This window comes from Myodes glareolus, chromosome 3, assembly GCF_982192425.1.
Source record: "Myodes glareolus chromosome 3, mMyoGla1.1, whole genome shotgun sequence".
In the NCBI taxonomy this organism is placed as follows: domain Eukaryota; kingdom Metazoa; phylum Chordata; class Mammalia; order Rodentia; family Cricetidae; genus Myodes; species Myodes glareolus.
Window position 1 is genome coordinate 47,747,829 of NC_142028.1, and position 6,000 is coordinate 47,753,828.

Here is a 6,000-nt window from a genome sequence, read left to right on the forward strand (position 1 = left end):
AATGGAGCACTATTGAGATAAAAAGTAAAACCGGGATCTTGCCATTTCCAGCAACATGAATAGATACAAATGTCATTCTGTTGGGTGAAATAAGCTACACAGAAATTGTAATGCCACCCATCTACACTCACTTGTGGAAAATGACTCAATCCAAAGAAGGCAGACTAGTGATTACGCAGAAGCACAGAGACTGAATTAAGTTCAATAAAGGCCACCCAAACATAGAAGCAAGTAACTTTCTATTTTTTCTGTAACAGTAATTATTAATTAAAAGTTTATGATTTATCTCATGATTATAAATGTCCAAAATTCTCAACACACAGTTTGAAGATAAAGAAGGTCCATTAACCTGATCTTATTCTTATGGTTTACACACTTGTAATTTATTGCACAATGTACCCTGTAAAGAATAACAAAGAGTAAGTCTCGGTAGACCTATCTAAATTTATCATGAAACTACAATTCATCTAGACTTTTTAAAAGTAATGTCAGTACTTTATTCATTAGCCTATGTTGAACACTTTAAAATTCAGTTATTAACAAGATATATCTTTCATGCAATATTTAGAGTCCACAATTCACCCTTTTCCTTTCAAAATAAACTGATTAGAGATGTGTTCATTTTGGTGGTTCAGGGAGAATTATACAGGCCCTTTCTTTTGATGCACCCCTGAATTCAGGTCATCAGGCTTGCATGGTAAAGACTTTACACACGGATGCTTCCTGTCCCAGCTTTAGCTTTGATCCTGCTGTTTTGAGACAGAGCTTTCGATAACCTAGCGTAGCCTTGAACTCCTCTAGCTCTTCTGTCTTCAGCCATTCTTGGATTACAGCCGTGCATCACTCTACTCATGACTTTCATATTTAAATTGCTCTAAGCAATGTATAATGTTCTCATTTTCTTTCTGGCTGCTTTCACATTTTTTTCAATTTTTGTCTTTCAGAATTTTGATTATTGTGCATATACTCATCTTTCTGAAGGTTTGCTGAGTTCCTTAAATGTACAAATTTGCCAATTCTTCACAAATATATACACATCTTGTCAGTCTCTTTTATCTTTTTCAGGAATCTGCCTCTACACATTTTATTATAGTGAGGTTATATTCATTTTTCTTTCCTAATTTTCCTTTATTTAAAATTTAGGAAATCTTTTGGTGCATACCTGCTGTTGTAATAACTGGAAATTTTCATTTTAGATAATTTATTTTCACTTAGAATAATATTTTAATTTTTTACTTAAAATATGCAACTTCTCTTAATTTTTCAAGTTTTAGATGTGTTTGCAAAGTGCTTTCTTTTATTTCTTCAGGCTTAATTGTATATATGCTTTAAATACATTTTTGCTAAGTCCAATGTCTGGATCATCCCCACTCGTTGCTTATTGAATACAGAATACATTATTCTGATTCTAGCATATGTTGAGCCATTTTGAATTATTTTGGGGTAATGTAGTGAATCTGGCTCAGACTCATGAGTTAGCTTATGGTAATTTTGAGCTTGTAGCAAAACTAATGCCTCAATCACGTAAGTACTGAGCATCTAGGCCTGTTCAACCATACATGCTTCTTACGGACATGTCCTTAGATCACAAACTGCTAGTATGTGATGCACCAAATGAACCCAAACAACTCTGTTCTCAACAATCAATATGTTGGCTTTCTTTTCTTTAAAAGGGCAAAAAATATATCCATGGATTGGGATTTTATATTGATATTCACAATATCATAAACAGACAATTCTGCTGAAGAATCCAAAACTATGAGCCATAATGAAGGGCTCCCACCAAAAAGCCAGATGCAGTAGTGTGCGTCTGTGTTTCCACCACTCCTAGAAGGAGACATGAGGTGACAACAGGTATGACCCTGAAATCAGAGGTCAGATTCTGTAGAGCATCAGAAAATAGAGTCCCTGCCTCAAACAAAGATGGAAAGTGAAAATCCATTTCTGAAAGCTGTGCTCTGACCACACTACATTTTCTGTGGCACTTACACCTGCAGACACACACACACCCAATGTGCGCGTGCGCGCACACACACACACACACACACACACACACACACACAAATAAATAAAACATAAAATTTGTGTGAAAAACCACAAGTAAAGCCCAAAGGCCTGTTTCCATTCATAAGCCTCTGTCTAGAGAAACTATTCAAGTACTTAGGCAAAGTAAACCTTTTCTCTTTTTAGATCAAATCAAAATTACAGTTACCAGAACTGCACTATACAGTACAGGAAAAGTGGGTTTTTTTAAGCTAAAGGAAATATGCCATGTGGAAACTCAATTCCTTTTTGAGGAGAACAGTCTATTGGCAATGATAAATATGCCTGTAACTATAAAAGGCTATTTTTCTTTCAGTTTACTTATATAACATATGACTGTTAAAACCAAATAGGCTTACCTCTAACTCTCAACAAAACTAAAATAGTTACCCAATATCTCTCAAAATGAGTTCTCACGTCTACATAAAATACCCTTTTATATATGAAGATTTATTATCATGATCCCATTTCCTAAATAAAAATGCATCATCTTCACAATGTTAATTTCATCTGGTGTTTTATTGTTAGCACAACTTCCAAAGCCTGCAGATATTTTGCAGAAAGATCAGCCAAATGACATACAAGTAAAAACTTCTCTTCAGATCTAAATTTTACATCAGTTTTCTGGGAAGAAAGAGATCATTAAATTATGATTTAGTCACTGGGCCCTTTGCTGATGAGAATGCAAAGCACTTGAACATTTGCATTTGAAAACACAATGGAACAAATATAGCTGGAACACATCAAAATAAAAGGGCTTACATTTGGTCTAAGTGTGAATAAATTGCTCCAGATTACAGAGTAAGTTTGAACCTAATACAATATGGGGTTTTTCCTCACAATTATTCTTGGAAAACTATTTCTGATAGAAAGAGCTAGCACCGATTAACTGATAAATGCCTTACAATGTAATTAAACATAATCTTGTACATCAGACATGCTTTATTTATTTTATCTAATGTAATATATGTTTGAAGTAATAGTTCATTTTTTTTCCTCAAAATGGCACTGAAAAATCAAAGTTAACATTTTTGGTTGAAGATTGCTGGAGAACCAGATAAAATTACCATCAATAACAACAGGAAATGTTTGTCTTAAGGCATTTTATCCAATATTATATCAATTCTTTCGAGTAAATTTCAGATATAATGGACAGAAACCATGATGTTAATTTTTTAGAAATACATATTAACGTAGTAAAATAGAAATACACATTGCAGCCTATGTGTGGTATTACTAATTACTTGCCTGTAATCCCTATGTGTAGGAGCCTGTGGTAGAAGGATCATGAGTAGGAAGTCAGTTTGGGCTACATAGTGAAAGATTGTTTTAAAAGAAAGAGAAGAAAAGAAATCAATAAATGTATCTAGTGTAATTAAAAAAACAGTAATGACAGAAAAAAAGGAAATAAGCAAAGAACATAATTATACTAATAAATTCTCACTTAGAAAATACGCGATTTTCCACATTCCTTGAGAAACAGCCTTATCAATAAAATAGGGAAAACACAAATTTTCATTAAATGCGACTCAATTTAAATAAAAGACAATTGGATATGTTTCTTTTACTCTGTTACTACCTAGAAACCTAGTTGTGCTTTAATTAGTGTGGATCCTACACAATTCAAATATAGTGAAAATATAAAATGTTTCCCACATTCTACATTGTAGAGCATAAACAGCAAGACGTTAAAAACACTTCAGAATCCTTCTGAAATAATTTTGACTTTGCTCATGTGATATTTGCAAAGCTTCACTTAGTAATGTTTCTTCAGATGGTTCAAATATAAAATTTGGGTGATTATACCTATTTAAGCATAAAAATCACCCATATTCTAAATGTTGAAGGTGGTAGTGTACAATTAACTTCTCTGAAAGTTTGTGAATGAAGCCTGGTGTATGTTCCGCGCTTGATGAATTACACACACCCATTGTAAGATCCTGAAAAGAAAGAATTCCCATGCCAACCTTCAAACTCTCAACAGGAATTTATTCTGGCCACAACTCCACCCCGATGACAGGGCAAACCAACATAAGATGGAACTTCACCAAAGGAATTGTTTATGGAAGGGTCAGAACAGGTTTCCCATAAAATGCTATAAGAAGCCCAAGTGTTTTGTTCTGTTTTACATTTAGACCAATAAACTCCTATCCTTTAAGTTACAGGGTTTTCTCACCATCATGGGATCAAAGATGCAAGCTACAGCAGCCCCATTTAGAGATATTAGAGATATCACAAGGATGGAAAGTACAATATAAGCACTGGAATAATAACTGTGATTTTGTTCACATTCTTTCGCAAGTGAAGCAGCCTCCTTGGAACTTGGTAGTTAAATTGGGGAACATCACCAATTGTGTACTTATTACTGTCAGTTGTGAATATTTGTCAAAGATGGATGTTTTTGTTTTTATTCTTGATTCCCAAGAGATTTGTCTTTAGTAAAATGCTATTTAAAAAAGAAAAAAAACAATAACAAAACAACCAAAGAAATTTCAAAACCTCAGAGCCTGTGTTATTCATGAGAACAACTATGATGCATATTTAGTAGAGAAAATAGCAATATTATAACAAGAGGCAGCAAGGGTTTTCCAAAACTAAAGAAAAGGAATAGAGAAATAAATAAATAAGATAGCATATTACAGACTAAGAAATATCTCATCTAGAAAGCAAAGATTTTTATCTTTTCTTCACATTTCTTGAGAAATCACCATGTCAGTAAAACATATTTTTATGAAATGGTAATGCAAACATACATGAATTTAAAAGGAAACAGAAAAGTACACACGGGCACACAGAAACCAATTCACAACTGTACATTCTGTGAAACTAAGGCTTGGCAAGGGTTAGCTGAATGCACAAGTGAAGGCTGATGTGATATTTATTAATTATTTTAGTGCTTTCATAAATAGAAGAAATAGCCTGCAATACAATCTGAATTATCATCTAATTCAAATGTACATATACACTTGCATTCACACACACACACACACACACACACACACACACACACAGAAAGAGAGAGGGGGGGGAGAGAGAGAATACATTTATTAAACACATTGCTTGCCCTCGGAAGAGTTAGATTATTTTCTAAATGTTTGAAATAAATGGATCACTAACATCTCAAAGTTTCCTTGGTGATTAGAGTAGTTAGGATGAAAGTTGCAGAGCCCATCTTGAATACATTCAAGAAACAATATTTTCTCTTTTATCTGAAGTTGGAGAGATTCATTGTCTCTCTCTTTTTTTATAATGGAGTATTTTTTTCTTTTATTTTCATAAAAAAGAAAACAAATTGTCATTTCTTCATTTTACATACCAATTCCAGTTCCCACTCTCTCCCCTCCTCCCATTTTCACCTTCCCTCTCACCATATCCTCCATCCACTCCTCAGAGAGGATAAGGCACATTACTTTAAGAAAGGTCCAAGGCCCTCCCTACTATATCTATGCTGAGCAAGGTGTCCATCCAAAGAGAATGAGCTCCCCAATAGACAGTACAAGCAGTAGAGATAAATTCTGGTGCTACTGCCAGTGGCCCTACAATCTGCCCTAGGAATACAACTATCACCCACATTCAGAGGGTCTAGTTATGTTCTATGCTGGTTTCTTCCCTGTCTAACTGGAGTTGGTGAGCTCCCATTAGCTCAGGCAAGTTTTTTTCAGTTGATTTCATCATGGCCTTGACCTCTTTGCTCATATTCTCACTTCTACCACTCTTCAATTGGACTTTGGGAGCTCAGCCCAGTGCTCCAATGTGAGTCTCTGCCTCTGTTTCCATCAGTTGCTGGATGAAGGTTCTACAGTGACATTTAAGATAGTCATCAATCTGACTACAGGGCAAGGCCAGCTTGGGCACCCTCTCCTCTGTTGTTTAGGGTGTTCGCTGAAGTCATCCTGTGGATTTCTGGGAATTTCTCCAATGCCAGGTTTCTTGATAGCCTTATAAAGGCTCCCTTAA